General features: G+C 42.8%; 1 protein-coding gene across 1 annotated transcript in view; it reads right to left on the reverse strand.

Annotated features, from left to right (window-relative positions):
• Positions 1-16,259, reverse strand: part of MICAL2 (microtubule associated monooxygenase, calponin and LIM domain containing 2) — a 255,023-nt gene extending 238,764 nt beyond the window's left edge. The window contains exon 1 of the mRNA XM_073658276.1: positions 16,121-16,259. The gene's annotated coding sequence lies outside the window, so the exon portion shown is untranslated. The remainder of the gene's footprint in view (positions 1-16,120) is intronic.
• Positions 16,260-17,028: the final 769 nt, after the last annotated feature.

The raw sequence follows: 17,028 nt of genomic DNA on the forward strand, positions 1-17,028 counted from the left end.
CGCCCACTCAGCTAGCTGCTGTCAATCACTGCAGTGATCCCTCCCAGTAGACCTGAGCGGTCTCTGAGTCCTGAGCTGTCACAGGGTCAGTGGATGTGACAGCAGAGATCTCTGCCCATACTGACATGATGTCTATGTATGTGACACTGGTAGAAATGCTAATATAAGCCAGGAACTACACCAGGGGGTGAAATGCTGGATGCTTCTCTGGGACTGTATCACAGGCTTAGATACCTCTGATCAGTAATCTGTATCACACATTAGGAGCTTAGATACTGCAGACTGGCAGTATCACACGTGATATGCTTAGATACAGAATCTCAGCAGGCAGAATCACACATAAAAGGCTTAGATACAGCAGTTCGACAGACAATATCACACATTATAACTTTGGATAGGTAGCTCAGCAGCCAGTATCACACATCATAGGCTTACAGCTCAGGAGTCACACATGAGAGACTTAGATACAATAGCTCAGCAGCCAGTATCACACATGACAGGCTTAGGTACAATAGTTCAGCAGCCAGTATCCCACATGACAGGCTTAGATACAATAGCTCAGCAGGCAGTATCACTCATGACAGGCTTAGATACAATAGCTCAGTAGCCAGTACCACACATGACAGACTTAGATACAATAGCTCAGCAGACAGTATCACACATGACAGGCTTAGATACAATAGCTCAGTAGCCAGTACCACACATGACAGACTTAGATACAATAGCTCAGCAGCCAGTATCACACATGACAGGCTTAGATACAATAGCTCAGCAGCCAGTATCACACATGGCAGGCTTAGATACAATAGCTCAGCAGCCAGTATCACACATCATAGGCTTACAGCTCAGAAGTCACACATGACAGACTTAGATACAATAGCCCAGCAGGCAGTATCACACATGACAGGCTTAGGTACAATAGTTCAGCAGCCAGTATCCCACATGACATGCTTAGATAGAATAGCTCAGCAGGCAGTATCACTCATGACAGGCTTAGATACAATAGCTCAGTAGCCAGTACCACACATGACAGGCTTAGATACAATAGCTCAGCAGACAGTATCTCACATGACAGGCTTAGATACAATAGCTCAGTAGCCAGTACCACACATGACAGACTTAGATACAATAGCTCAGCAGACAGTATCACAAATGACAGGCTTAGATACAATAGCTCAGCAGACAGTATCACACATGACAGGCTTAGATACAATAGCTCAGTAGCCAGTATCACACATGACAGGCTTAGATACAATAGCTCAGTAGCCAGTACCAGATATGACAGGCTTAGATACAATAGCTCAGTAGCCAGTATCACACATGACAGGCTTAAATACAATAGCTCAGTAGCCAGTATCACACATGACAGGCTTAGATACAATAGCTCAGCAGCCAGTACCACACATGACAGACTTATATACAATAGCTCAGCAGCCAGTATCACACATGACAGGCTTAGATACAATAGCTCAGTAGCCAGTATCACACATGACAAGGTTTAGATACAATAGCTCAGTATTCAGTATCTCACATGACAGGCTTAGATACAATACCTCAGCAGCCAGTACCACACATAACAGGCTTATATACAATAGCTCAGTAGCCAGTATCACACATGACAGGCTTAGATACAATAGCTCAATAGCTAGTATCACACATGACAGGCTTATATACAATAGCTCAGTAGCCAGTATCACACATGACAGGCTTAGATACAATAGCTCAATAGCTAGTATCACACATGACAGGCTTAGATACAATAGCTCAATAGCTAGTATCACACATGACAGGCTTAGATACAATAGTTTAATAGCCAGTATCACACATGACAAGCTTAGATACAATAGCTCAGCAGCCAGTATCACACATGACAGGCTTAGATACCATAGCTCAATAGCCAGTATCACACATGACAGGCTTAGATACAATAGCTCAGCAGCCAGTATCACACATGACAGGCTTAGATACAATAGCTCAGCAGCCAGTGTCACACATGACAGGCTTAGATACCATAGCTCAATAGCCAGTATCACACATGACAGGCTTAGATACAATAGCTCAGCAGCCAGTATCACACATGACAGGCTTAGCTACAATAGCTCAGCAGCCATTATCACACATGACAGGCTTAGATACAATAGCTCAGCAGCCAGTATCACACATGACAGGCTTAGATACAATAGGTCAGCAGCCAGTATCACACATGACAGGCTTAGATACAATAGCTCAGCAGCCAGTATCACACATGACAGGCTTATGTACAATAGCTCAGCAGCCAGTATCACACATGACAGGCTTAGATACAATAGCTCAGCAGCCAGTATCACACATGACAGGCTTAGATACCATAGCTCAATAGCCAGTATCACACATGGCAGGCTTAGATACCATAGCTCAATAGCCAGTATCACACATGACAGGCTTAGATACCATAGCTCAATAGCCAGTATCACACATGGCAGGCTTGGATACCATAGCTCAATAGCCAATATCACACATGACAGGCTTAGATACAATAGCTGAGCAGCCAGTATCACACATGACAGGCTTAGATACAATAGCTGAGCAGCCAGTATCACACATGACAGGCTTAGATACAGCGCTGGTGTCTCCGCTCCCGCGGCAGGACAGTGACTACCAGTCAGGTCACAGCAGGATGATCCTCAGAGATTGCGGCTCGGATTCGGATCTACAGATTTTCGTAGCAGAATTATTTTTTTAGTCTCTTTCTGTTTTTGTGCTTTAATAACCACAAATTCTGATGTAATTCCATTTTCCCCACTGATTTCTGACTAATTCTGAGTAATTTCCTACTGCAACCTAATATCCTCTGAGTATCCCCTGATAAAAAAGGCAACAAGCTGTCAAGAAACGTGGAGCGATTCCTGGGGCCCCGTAGGGCCGTAGCTGGACAGGTTTATTATAGGGTAAAATACAATTTATTACAAATCTAAGAATTGTGTCGCAGATCAAATATTATTATTTCTTTGATCCCAAATTTCTTCCCAGTCGTTAAACATGCCGTTTTTTTTTATTGTATATTGGAACATTTTTATAATTGATCACTAATTATAAAGTCACGCGTCGTACCCCGTTAACCCCTTCAGCCCCAGAGGCATAACAAAAATCAAGAACCAGGGGGGATGTCTAGTATCAACTGTCAGCAACAATGCAGGAGTTTATTTCCGTGTGATAGTAATTACCCTGTATAATCGTCCGGTCAATTACTTAAATGTATTGTGTTTATATTCGGGTTTGCCCGTACACAAGCCAAAACGCGTTTAATCTGGGAGGGTGCAGGAGACACAATGACGGATGTGCGCTCATGTATATTTTATCTCAGGTCACAGGATAAAGTTTGATCTTTACTACATAAGTTTTGTAAACTTACACATTAGATAAAAGTCAGTTGAGCCCAAGTTTTTTGGAAGGATCTGCCAACCATCTAATGTGTATGGGGATCTCCCCTAAACATGATGTTGGGGGACATGAGGGTCGGGTAGTTGGATCATCGGATCATTTTGTTCGGTGGGTAGATAAGCCACTATCAGACGATTCAAGCAGCGGCACTTACATAGAGAACACAGAAAAGCTCAGGCTAGCCACGCCAGGAAAGACAACTGTCATCTGCACGACGGCTATCTAATGTATATGATCGGCTTAAATGGTGCCCAATGGTTGAATGACCATAATTGGTAGGATGGCCATCTATAATGTAATGTGTATGGGGGTGTAAAGTAACCGAGGGTGGTAGCCGTGGACGAGCTGCTGCTCCATAAAACCCTGGCACTTTACAGGAATATCATGTCCCAGACCCAATGTGTGATCAGGTGGGGGTGTATCACACTCACTTGTAGCTCCACTGTCTCCAGGCCTCCATTTTCAGGAGCCGCCACACATAAGTCAGGGGACACCCGGTTAGTTTTAACAAACTAAAGTTTACTGGACAGGTCAAGTTCATCAGATTGTAACACGCAGCATCGTGCACAACACTTCTTAAGTTTTCAGCATGACTAAGACTATCCGTTCCTCCTGGGCTGTCCCTATGTTCACTGGCTCTGTCAGCCCCAGGGATTTCCCATCCTGTTCCGCAGTGCACCCGGGATCTGTTACCTTCCCTTCACTTGGTTCCATGTCCATCATCCCCTGTACGCCAGAGGATAAGGCACTCTTCATAGTACCTGTATTGAGCCTTGAGCTCCAGATATTGCAGGAATGTCTGCAAGGGATTCCAATAAGGCCTCCCACTGACCAGAACAATAGGTCCTTGCTGGCACTGGCAGTCCAGTGCACTTGAGCTTGATCTTGGTTACTGTTCTTCCCTATCTAACTACCTACCAGGAAGCAGTCCCTTTTACTGGCGCAGCAGGAATATAGGGAATGTAAAGCATAAGATAAGTGATATAATACATAGTGTTGTGATAGTGACCTGCTCAGTTATTGTACGGACAGGCATAGTTAAAGTTGGGACAAGCCCATTGCACAATATGCTTATTATACTTACAATACTTATCAGACATTATACATTACCATATCACACTATATACACCTAAAACCACAATACATAGTATTAGCTTTGCAAAATATATGTAAAACAGCATCACACTATTCACATTATAATACACAGCACAGCGCAATTGTTGTCTTCAGGGGTAGGAACATGACAGTACAGTCCACCACTCTTACATCCCTCCACTCTTTGAACATGGTCTTCCTCAACCATTTAGGAGCCTAGAATACAACAATGCAACACCAAACACATAAAGTCCACATAAAATTAATGGTCTCTTCCTTCAGAGGTATATAGTGTCCATTACCAGGTGGCACTGACCCCGGAACATAGAGTTCAAGTTCTTTGGGTCCATAGGCCAACACACCCTCTCCTGCACATTGCTTAGAATGACTGGTCCTCTTGGTCACGACCATGGAACTTATGTCCATCCGATTCCGTGTTCTTTTTAAACCATGGCCATTAGGCCCGCATAACAATGGCCCATCAGTCCATGGGCACAGTCCATTCTCTTCAACCCGGTTGGAACATTGGGTCGTCGATCCCCCCTCCCCAAACATTCGTCCTTGTGGCTAGGACACAGTCCATGAGGTCCGGGACTGGCTGGAACATCGGGTCACCCATTTTCTCCCCTCCCCCTTTCGTAAACAACAGTCCCTTTAATTGCACAATGCCACCTATGTGTCAGGCTCATAGTTCCTTGGAGTACAGTTCATGGAAAACATGAAGCAGAGTCCAGTGGGGAGATGGGACAGAATCCATGGGCAAAGTGCACAGTCCTTAGGGACAAAAAAAGGACCCTTTAGCATTTCACAGTCCCTTTATCCAGCAGGGGGTTGCACAACGTGTGCAAAACAAAATGGGGGGGGCACAAAACTTCCTCGGTGACCCCAGTCACTATTGTGCATTCTGCCCCAGGAACGCAGAACAGTTCCTCTTCTTGTCCTCACGTGCAACGATCACAACTGCGGTGGTTCAGGCCTGACCCTCCACTTTTGACCTCCCTTTTTGGATTCTCACACTCAGGTCTCCTTTGCACTGGATTGCCCCACGTACAGTGGTGGCCAAAAGTATTGGCACCCCTGCAATTCTGTCAGATAATACTCAGTTTCTTCCTGAAAATGATTGTAATCACAAATTCTTTGGTATTATTATCTTCATTTAATTTGTCTTCAATGAAAAAACACAAAAAGAATTGTCCTAAAGCCAAATTGGATATAATTCCACACCAAACCTAAAAAAGGGGGTGGACAAAAATATTGGCACTGTTTGAAAAATCATGTGATGCTTCTCTAATTCGTGTAATTAACAGCACCTGTAACTTACCTGTGGCACCTAACAGGTGTTGGCAATAACTAAATCACACTTGCAGCCAGTTAACATGGATTAAAGTTGACTCAACCTCTGTCCTGTGTCCTTGTGTGTACCACATTGAGCATGGAGAAAAGAAAGAAGACCAAAGAACTGTCTGAGGACTTGAGAAACCAAATTGTGAGGCAGCATGAGCAATCTTAAGGCTACAAGTCCATCTCCAAAGACCTGAATGTTCCTGTGTCTTCCGTGCGCAGTGTCATCAAGAAGTTTAAAGCCCATGGCACTGTGGCTAACCTCCCTAGATGTGGACGGAAAAGAAAAATTGACGAGAGATTTCAACGCAAGATTGTGCGGATGGTGGATAAAGAACCTTGACTAACATCCAAACAAGTTCAAGCTGCCCTGCAGTCCGAGGGTACAACAGTGTCAACCCGTACTATCCGTCGGCGTCTGAATGAAAAGGGACTGTATGGTAGGATACCCAGGAAGACCCCACTTCTTACCCCGAGACATAAAAAAGCCAGGCTGAAGTTTGCCAAAACTTACCTGAGAAAGCCTAAAACGTTTTGGAAGAATGTTCTCTGGTCGGATGAGACAAAAGTAGAGCTTTTTGGGAAAAAGCATCAACATAGAGTGTACAGGAAAAAAAAAGAGGCATTCAAAGAAAAGAACACGGTCCCTACAGTCAAACATGGCGGAGGTTCCCTGATGTTTTGGGGTTGCTTTGCTGCCTCTGGCACTGGACTGCTTGACCGTGTGCATGGCATTATGAAGTCTGAAGACTACCAACAAATTTTGCAGCATAATGTAGGGCCCAGTGTGAGAAAGCTGGGTCTCCCTCAGAGGTCATGGGTCTTCCAGCAGGACAATGACCCAAAACACACTTCCAAAAGCACTATAAAATGGTTTGAGAGAAAGCACTGGAGACTTCTAAGGTGGCCAGCAATGAGTCCAGACCTGAATCCCATAGAACAGGGTTCCCCAACTCCAGTCCTCAAGGCCCACCAACAGGTCATGTTTTCAGGATTTCCTTAGTATTGCACAGGTGATGTAACTATTGCCTGTGCTGATGATGGAATTATCACCTGTGCAATACTAAGGAAATCCTGAAAACATGACCTGTTGGTGGGCCTTGAGGACTGGAGTTGGGGAACCCTGCCATAGAACACCTGTGGAGAGATCTCAAAATGGCAGTTTGGAGAAGGCACCCTTCAAATATCAGGGACCTGGAGCAGTTTGCCAAAGAAGAATGGTCTACAATTCCAGCAGAGCATTGTAAGAAACTCATTGATGGTTACCGGAAGCGGTTGTTCGCAGTTATTTTGGCTAAAGGTTGTGCAACCAAGTATTAGGCTGAGGGTGCCAATACTTTTGTCTGGCCCATTTTTGGAGTTTTGTGTGAAATGATCAATGATTTGATTTTTGCTTCATTATCTTTTGAGTTTTTTCCTTGCAAGCAAATTAAATGAAGATAATAATACCAAAGAATTTGTGATTGCAATCATTTTCAGGAAGAAACTGAGTATTATCTGACAGAATTGCAGGGGTGCCAAAACTTTTGGCCACCACTGTAGGTGGTTGAATAGGGACCCTGGGTCACATAAACTGCCGCCTCTGTTAGGCCCGAGGCCTTTGTACAGGCCGTGAAGGAGGAGGTGCTGGAGTCGGTCTCCCCACTACTTTTGCAGGCACTTTACACTGGCTCCAGGAGTGTAGGGTTAGGGAGTGTAGGAGCCCTGGCTGCAGGCATCTTTTGCAGTGGTTGAGCGGCCGCCTGGGGGTTCGCACCTTCCGACCGTATCATCTGAGGATCTTCGTCTTCCGGCCAGATCAATGTCACCACCACCATCCTGGTGGCCCATCTTCTTTTATGAATCGTATGCAGTGCCCTTTTTGCACATTGGGCCCGAACCGCAGGGATCTGGCATTCACATACACGTGTCTGCCAGTCCCGTCCTTCTGGACGAAGCTGTACCCTCTCACAGGGTCAAAATATCTGACGTATGCTCTCGTCATTCGATCGCCGACCTCTCCACCTCCGGGGCGCTCCATCTTGGCCCTTACCCACTTCTCCCGCTTCTTCTTTCCCTCGATCACCTTCACCATCCACTTGACCTTAGTGGGGATTGGGGCCGGGGGCTCTTCCCCATACATTTGTGACTGGATAATTGGGGCTGTTTCGCAGGCCAGTACCTCTTTAGGTGTACTCACCGGCCAGGCTGCCACAAGTGCCTACAGAAGCTCTGCCCTGTCACAGGGCCTCGGCCACATCGACATGGCCGCCTCCGCCTTGGGGTGAGGCTTCGGATTCTGGGCCTTTGTAGAGGTGGGACCTCCGTCGCCCTCAATCCACCTGGCTGCACCTCTTCCTTCAGCTGCGCCATCCTCCGCTTCCACTCGGTTCAACTGGGCCTTTCACGGAGGGAGATGCCATAGAACCAGCTTCCCTTTCAACGGGGAAACCATAGTGCTCCATCTTCCCTTGCTCTCTCTTCTCCTCACTCACCAGCAATGGTGCTGGCCCGCTCTGCCATGGATGTGTTTCTTCGCAGCTCCACCTCTCCTTGGGTGAAGTCACTTCCGGCTCACCTGCCCATTTCTTTTGAGTCTCCGCCCGTTCTCCCTTGACTTGTTGCAACAGGTGTGTTTCCTTTTTCTTTTGCTGAGCCCAGCAGGGGCTGGCACCGCTCTCTACAGGGCCGATCTCTCCAGACAGCAGTCTTTCCAGGCCAGATGGATCTCCAGAGGGACCCCTTTTGATCCTTCAACACCCACGACGGGCGAAGCTTCCTCTGCCTCATGCACCATTGTCAGCCATCTTGGGTTTAGCTGCAGTCACCATCTTTATTTTCACATGAACCTTCCCTGCATCCGTCAAGACGTCTTGATGCATGATTCGATCCTGCCGACTGTGCCAAATGTAAAGTGACCGAGGGCAGTAGCTGTGCATGAGCTACTGCTCCATAACGCCCTGGCACTTTACAAGAAGATCACTTCACATGGCAAAATATATGTAAAACCGAATGACACTATTCACATTATAATACACAGCACAGCGCAATTGTTGTCTTCATCAGCGGGAACGTGACAGTACAGTCCACCACGCTTACAGGTGACTTAAAGGAGTTGTCTCATGTTCATTAATGGTTAAAATTGCAACATGCTTGTCAAAATAAGCAACTTTGCAATTTACTTCTTATTAGAAATCCTCTCCATTCTCAAGAGAGAATTATCTCCCACGGGTAGTAATTCACCATGACCGATCCTACATCACTTGTCAGAGTGGAAGTTGGGAGATCCCCATACGTGGTGGTAGTCTGGTGTCACCGAAACTGGTGGGTTAAGTTGACATTAATCTGATGTGTATGGGATCCTTAAAGGAGGTAAATAAGTTATCACCTATATAATAACTTATTGATCGGTGGGGGTTCAATATCTGGGACCCTCACTGTTCAGCAGACTGGGAAACTTTTATCCCCGATGGATAACTTTAATCCTCATTACAAGATGGTGCGGCAGGTCAGACGCCCAACTGCTGCTCCATTAATTTCTAATGTGGCTGCCGTAAAAAGCTGAGTGCAGCTCTTGGCATCCCCATAAAGAATGAATGGAGTGGCGTTCGAGCACGTGTACTACCGCTCCATTCTAGCGGGGATAAAAGTGGTCGGTCCCAGTGGTCGGACCCCCACAATTCATGAGTTATCACCTATGATGTAGAAAGGTAATAGTCTCTGGCTGGGTTCACGGTATAATGTCTGATGAGTCTGTGTATCCTAGCTCATCATGTATGATGCTGTCTGCTCAGACACTGTATCTAAGGCTATTTTTTCATCTGAGTTAGTACTTCCGCTGAGGGTACATCAGGGTTCCTGTAAGTTTTGGTGACCAGGATAGTGCAGCGTGCCATCAATGGGTGCATTAGACACCATTTAGATCTGTCATAGGACACATACGGCACAGCATCGTTGCTCCATTATAAAGAGAAGCCGTTACGCTGGCTGGTGGGATCACCGCCTAAGCCTTTCAGCACTACGGGCCCCATCATGGATCACTTTTATTTCCGAGGACTAATCATTAAAACCTGGGAGTGCCCATGGAGACGAGGGACACCTAATGACTGATAATGAATTTTGGAATGCTGAACAGGGCAGGGGCCCGGCTTATCAAGTTAAGCAAGACTTTACACAGATGTGTGCATAATATTCTGCTGTTCACATAATCTGATATTATTCATGTTAAGGTACTTAAGCATGTGAAAGAAATGGCATAAATTATAAGGTGATTACTGGAACAAATACAAAAAAATCAAATTTATTTTTGAGCTAATAGAGTAGTTATATAAAAACAGCCAATTAGATTTCAGCTTTGATTATTTTATACCAGGGTAGAAAATAAAAGCAATGATATAATTGGTTGCTACAGGCAACTCCTTCACTGTTGTCTTATCGAGTCAACCTACATGAGGCCTACTAGTGTGTATGCATATACTGGGCTCCTTTCAATAAACTTTATTTATAAAATACAGGTGACAATTTAAAGATTTAACAAAAAATGACCTATTTTAATCAGATTTTTCTGTTAAAGGGAACCTGTCACATGAGAAATCGCTATTAACCTGCAGATATGGGGCTAATCTGCATGTAAATAGAGTTCTGAACCTGCCCGGCGCCTGCACTTACAGCCCCGCTGCCAGGAAGAATTTACCTCATTCCCCCCCGGCAGCGTTTGGGTTTCAGTTACGGGGTCAGCGCTGGCACAGATTCAGTCACTGCTCTGTGTATAGAGTCTGTAACTGCGCCCCGGGCCCTGACTAAGCAGCTCAGCATTAGAGCCAGAGCAGTCACAGACAGAACAGGGCCCCAGTGCAAGAACAATATATGGGCCCTCTGCAGTCCAACAGTTTATCATAATGCACAGTTCCAGCTGCTTTAGAAGTGGAACTGGGCCTCCTGACCTCTTGGGCCCAATGTGCAGCTGCACCAATGTAATGTCCGCCCCTGTATTATATATAAAATTGTACAGAAGACTTTTGAGCAGTCTCAGTATCATCAAATACAGGATTAAAATGAAACACCTTTATATATAATAGATAACACAAGATCCACCATTCACAATAGTGATGTCACAGCTCACCTCCTCCACCTCCTGTACAATGAGTGACAATACCTCTATATACAGTAGATAACACAGGATCCACCATTCACAACAGGTGATGTCACAGCTCACCTCCTCCTTTTCCTGTACAATGAGTGACAACACCTCTATATACAGTAAATAACACAGGATCCACCATTCACAATAGGTGATGTCACAGGTCACCTCCCCCCTCCGTTACAATGAGTGATAACACCTCTATATACAGTAGATAACACAGGATCCACCATTCACAATAGGTGATGCAACAAAATACTAGTGATGTATTGGAGTGTTATTTTGTGTGTTTGTTTTTCATGATTCCATAATTTTTTCCTCAGAATTGAGTGATTCCATATTTTTTTCCCTCTGCTTGGTCTGCAAAAAAATACCCTTACTGAGTACCACATTTTTAATCTTGATTTCTTTCAGTGTTTCTTAAAGCCCTAAAGTTGCCATTTGAAATTACTTTAGTTTTGTGCCAGGTCTGTGATCTGCTTTTTTTCAACAACATTAAACAACTGAATGAACATCCTCCGAGCCCGGTGATTCCATAATTTTTGCCAGGTTTTTTTATATATATATATATATATATATATATATATATATATATATATACTCAAGTCTATTATAAATTAATAAATCTTTATTGAACACACCTAATAGAATTACTATAAAAATTGCCCCTAAAAAATCCCATTAAAAATACAAATGAGCAGTATGGTACAGAGTTGACAGTATTAAGGCACAGATGTTTTGTATATTTAAAATACAGATAAATGCAGGTAGGTACATAGCTATAAACGGTTCATGAATGCCTAGTCAATACATAAGTCATATGTATAATAGTATCTAGCGTTAATATGACAATTATTAGACAATATTGTAATATCCACACTGACCAGTACTCCTACGTGCGTTTCACGTGTTGCTTCCCCAGGGGGTGAACAACACGAAGCAAGACGCGAAACGCGCATAGGGGTACTGGGCAGTGTGGATATTACAATATGGCACATGGTTGGTAATGCTAAATCTATATGTACTGTATGTATATTATCTGGTCTTAGCTCTTGATGACCACTCTAGTTATCTATGTGTTATAGCTCCCACCATCATATATTTTGGTATATGAGTGCTGTGATATAGTTGTATTATTACTATACGATTGTAACCATACTGGTCTAATAATACGCACGTAGGGGTACTGGGCAGTGTGGATATTACAATATTGTCTAATAATTGTCATATTGACGATAGATACTATTATACATATTGACTTATGTATTGACTAGGCATTCATGAATTGTTTATATTGATGTACCTACCTGCATTTATCTGTACTTCAAATATACAAAACATCTGTGCCTTAATACTGTCAACTCTGTACCATACTGCCCATTTGTCTTTTTAATGGAATTTTTTAGGGACAATTTTTATAGTAATTCTGTTAGATGTGTTTAATAAAGATTTATTAATCTATAATAGACTTGAATACTTTATATAGAGACATAGATATGTAGATATAGATATATAGATAACTCTTTATACAATTTGAATGGGGGTATTTTTTGGTTATGACTAAATGCGGGGACTCCCATCTAATTCATTAGCAATACATGGGATCTATATATCCAAACATTGATATTAACCCTCCTGTACAATGACTGATAATACCTCTATATACTGTAGGTAACACAAGATCCACCATTCACAATAGGTGATGTCACAGCCCACCTCCTCCTCCTCCTGTACAATGACTGATAACACCTCTATATACAGTAGATAACACAGGATCCACCATTCACAATAGGTGATGTCACAGCTCACATCCTCCTCCTGTACAATGACTGATAACACCTCTATATACAGTAGATAACACAGTATCCACCATTCACAATAGGTGACATCACAGCTCACCTCTTCCTGTACAATGAGTGATAACACCTCTATATACAGTAGATAACACAAGATCCATTATTCACAATAGGTGATGTCACAGCTCACCTCCTCCTTCTGTACAATGACTGATAACACCTCTATATACAGTAGATAACACAGGATCCACCATTCGCAATAGGTGATATCACAGCTCACCTCTTCCTGTACAATGAGTGATAACACCTCTATATACAGTAGATAACACAAGATCCATTATTCACAATAGGTGATGTCACAGCTCACCTCCTCCTTCTGTACAATGACTGATAACACCTCTATATACAGTAGATAACACAGGATCCACCATTCACAATAGGTGACATCACAGCTCACCTCTTCCTGTACAATGAGTGATAACACCTCTATATACAGTAGATAACACAAGATCCATTATTCACAATAGGTGATGTCACAGCTCACCTCCTCCTTCTGTACAATGACTGATAACACCTCTATATACAGTAGATAACACAGGATCCACCATTCGCAATAGGTGGTGTCACAACTCACATCCTCCTTTCCCATACACTGAGTGATAGCACCTCTAAATACAATAGATAATACAGGCTACACCATTCACCTTAGGTGATATAACAGCTCACATCCTCCTCCCTCCCTTCACAATTAACTTTAGCCAGATTAGAGCATGTTCACATAATGTTTCAATACTAGGGTCCGAGGGTCCGAGTCAGTCTATAGCTGCTAATATGTATAACAGAAAGTAGGAATCTAATATTAGGACTAGTGGCCAGTGATAAAATTGCAAGATATTTTTGTAACAGTGATTTGAAAAATGATAAAAAATTAACAAACACAAAATACATTTAACATAAAAATCTTATGACACATTGTCTTTAAAAGTAAACCAAAAGAATTGTGAACCTTGCTTTGGGTATGAATGGAGAAGAAAGTTAACTAAATCAAAGTTTCTAAACTTCTTAGATTCTAACCATGGCATGTTGTAAGTTATTGTTCAACTGTGGAGTTTTCCTTTAAGTATTAAGCAATTTTCCGCCCACACTCGGCCTGTTCTTGTAATAAGTGACGCCTGATACATAGCAGAACAGATACAATAAAATTAACTTTTTTCTCCCCCTAAACCTCTGGAATAAATAAATAAATCAGGCTGAGCACCAAGATATTCAAGATGTTTTCATGGGAAGGAGACACAGCTAGACTGACCACATGACTGTGTAACTGGCGCAGCCCTAAGATCTCTCTGCTGGAGCCTGGTAAACTCCCTTGGGGCACGATGCCACAGGTGTGGCTGCAACAACACGTTTATGCCCTTGTGCCCTTTGTGAGAATCGCCCATAAAGCAAGAACATAAAATAGCAATGCAGGATTACTTTATTATTTATGAGGCACATATAGCTCCTACATAATCCTTAGCGCAGTACATAACTGCTTGTGCTGTGTAAATATTTCCCGTTGAGTTAAAAACTAGTAATGACACCCAGAGCAGCCATCATTTCCTTTCCCCCAATGCAAATAATGTTTGTGAGCAATTATTGATTACAGTATATAAAGAAACATTGACCCTTGGGGTCTGAGTTTAGCCCGCCACATGGATATTCAGTATGGCAGCCATGATATTCACCCTAAATGTGTCCATATTATACAGTGTATATATAGTCCTATATGATGGCAAAATTATGCCAGTCCCCCAAATTCATAAGCATTACAAGCCCTTATACTTGTGTTTGGCAGACGGGGCAGGACTCAAGCACATAAACTAAGAGCAAGAGTGACAACTCTATACAGAATGCAAGAACCTGTGTTCATTATGAACACAAAAATAAAATACCATGAGCTATATAAAAAAATAAATCACAAAATCTCAAAAATATTTTACTCCGCAAAGAAGAATATCATCATTCTGGATTCTGAAATGACAACAATGGCGCCATCTAGAGGAAGCACATGGCATCGATCAAGGACGGAATCTCAGATTTCTAGACAGTCAGATGGTGAATTTATTTTTAAGAAGCAGAAGTGAATCTGTTTGGATAAACTATGAAGCTATAGAAAATGAAACATGCATTTAAAAGGCAACGTAGACTTTTCCACAGTTTATTTTTATTGTTCATTTGCTTCCTAAATGCAAACAGTCTTTATTGAAGGGGATATTAGGGGCTATTTTATTTTTTTTTAACATGAGGCTAAAAACTAACTACTCTGCTGCTTCATGTCTACAGAGCAGCTCTTCCTCTTTCGCGGCTGCTATGTCGATGAGGCGTGACTGCCAATGTCATGCTGATTGACAGCTGGCTCCCCACAGTTATGCAGCGGGGAGCCAGCTATCAATCAGCATGACATCAGCAGTTATTCCCCATCAACATAGCAGAGTGAAAAAGAAGCAACTACTCTGTCGATGTGATGTCACCGGCAACCATAACATCGCCGGCAGGAGCTGTCTGTGACCACTCAGTGCCGATAGAGATTGGCACCGGGCACAACAGGCAGGTAGTAAGCAATTACCTGCCTGTTAGTTCTTAGGCCCAGAATAAAAAAATGTAAATCCCTTGTAAAAGGATAACCCCTTTAAAAATGTCTACCATTTTCCTGCTGCAAAGTTTACATAAGTCCTTATCTTGTTGACTGCTTCAGAAAAAGCTACAAATCCTGCTCATCTTCCTCTGGTTTTACCGTCTCTTATCTCAGTGTTAGAGATGGAAGTTTTAGACAGATTTCCCCAATGCGGAGAGGTAGGAAAGCATGTATACTCTTAGGGCAGGTTGAGAAAACACAGTTATAGACAAGGTAGAAAGCACATAAAGAGGAAATAAGTGCAGGATAGAAGCTGTGCTGATATATGACCTAATAAAGTCAGCAACCACCAGAATACACACAGACCTCACATCCAGCCTTTATTACTGGGAGAGACACTCCCACGAGAGAAAAGTCTGAAATTCTGATCAGGCTGAAAACTTCATATCAAGAGGTCTTACCAAAATTGGAAGGCATGGCCGTCTTTAAACTAATGTGTATGGGGACCTTAAGACACCTTTTATAGGAGACAAAAAGGAATAGTCGGCACTCCGTATAGCTAGGGTGGTGCACGTGGAAAACAATGTCTGTAGGAAAAGAAAATCCCGGCACTCACGTGTTGATAATCAGTTGATTTATTCCACTAGTGGAATAAATCAACTGATTATCAACACGTGAGTGCCGGGATTTTCTTTTCCTACCTTTTATAGGAGAACTTGTTATGTGGTGACTTACCTCCTTCAGGTGCTATTGATTAAGGAAATGTGGAGATCTGCTGTAGTGACGGATATGAAGTTGTCAGATTTTTTGTTGTCAGTCTATGCCGTGGCAAGGAAAGAAAAGTATATACGCTGCCACGGACAGCACCCGCTATATACTTCTAGGTCTCCTCTGAGTAAGCAATTCTCATTAATCAATAACTATAAATTATATCTCTTCTCACCGTACATGGACTGAAGCTGTAAACAAACCCGACAAAGGTTACCGCGTGGAGCGGCCATATCATTACCTTCTAAGGCTCGCACCTCACCTGAACCGTCCATAATAGGTAAATGCTCCCCATACTTCAGCATGACCTCATGATATCTGTGGGCAAAACCCTGCACTGCCCGATCATACCTTACTGTATTAGGAGCCAAACTACAGGACATAGCTATAAAAGGTGAGGATGCAGAAGTCGCATTTGAACCCTAGTGCATTAGGGGCCCCTAATCCCCTTTGACATATAAAAAGACATCTTTATTCATTTTAGGCCATTACCCATACAGTTGGTGGGTGATAGGACTCTTCTATAAGTACAAGGAATCGATAGATGAGTATACGTTATTTTTTTATTCTTAGTCCATATCGGGCCATTTAATTAAAATAAAGAAATAGTGGCGGTCAATTTGTTTAAAGGAAACCTGACAGCAGATACATACTGGCCGAACCATGGGAATCACGTATAACACACTGGCTTTAAAAGCCCCTGAGGACTGAGGCAAATGGGAGACTAGTTAGAAAGGCGAAAGAGAGACCAAAAAAATAAGTAAAATCTCATTTTAAAAAAGTTTATATATATATATATATATATATATATATATATATATATATATATATATATATAAAGCATCCCACCTTTTCCAAAACGAGGATAAAGATAT

This window comes from Phyllobates terribilis, unplaced genomic scaffold (genome assembly GCF_046119375.1).
Source record: "Phyllobates terribilis strain yellow unplaced genomic scaffold, ASM4611937v1 Scaffold_13__5_contigs__length_258822181, whole genome shotgun sequence".
NCBI classification, from domain to species: Eukaryota; Metazoa; Chordata; class Amphibia; order Anura; family Dendrobatidae; genus Phyllobates; species Phyllobates terribilis.